Here is a 941-nt window from a genome sequence, read left to right on the forward strand (position 1 = left end):
ACCTGGGATACGGGTCAAAGCAGCATCCCTAGGTATAAAATATGTTTCCTACAGAACCTGAAGACATTCACCCGGTGGTGTGCTTCCTTCTTCATGATAGGAGGTCCAAGATATAATGATTCCTCTTTTCCTTTGGAGGAGCTGTCCTGGCACTGGATCTCTACAAATTGTTTAGATATGGCAGGCCCCTGCATCTTCCTCAAGTCTCCCATGTGCTATTCCTCTCTTGAGCATCCTGCCTGGTCAACATAATGTCATTGTGTAATGAATCAATGAATATCTGTGGGATATTCAGACAGTCCAGAACTCTTCAGACTATATTATAATAGAGAGCAATAGAATTAACATAGCCCTGAGGCAAAACTGTTAATGAAGTTATTTGTCTGTTCCACATGAATGCAAAACTTCACCGATCTTCTTTTCTGATTAAAATAGAAGGAACACATTTTCCAAATAAATGGTCATATACCATGTACTTGAGGCCACATTAACCTGCTCTAACAATGATACCACCACGTTCAATACAGCAGCTGCAATCAAGGCTACTTATTGATGTCCGTGATAGTCTGCAGTCATCTTCCTGGATCCATCCAGTTTCTGCAGGGGCCAGACTGGAGAATTAATCAGAAATATAATGGGACCACCATCCCTGTAGCCTTTAGATCCTTAAGGGCGGCACTGATTGCCAGCATTCCTCTCAAGATGTGTTAATGTTTTTAATGTACTCTCTCTTGGCCAGGGAAGAGGGACAGTTTCAGAAGCTTCCACTTGGTTTTCCCTCTGTGATAGCTCTTACCTCAAAAATGTGCTAAATTCCAACTGGACTAAACCAAACCTAAGAAGTTTCCTGAATACAACCAAACACTTCGAGGGGCAGAGTAGCAGGGGCGGAGGTCTGGGGACCATGGTTTCAGGGGACATCTAGGTCAATTGGCATAACA

Source organism: Trichechus manatus, unplaced genomic scaffold, assembly GCF_000243295.1.
Source record: "Trichechus manatus latirostris isolate Lorelei unplaced genomic scaffold, TriManLat1.0 scaffold00361, whole genome shotgun sequence".
Taxonomy (NCBI): Eukaryota; Metazoa; Chordata; class Mammalia; order Sirenia; family Trichechidae; genus Trichechus; species Trichechus manatus.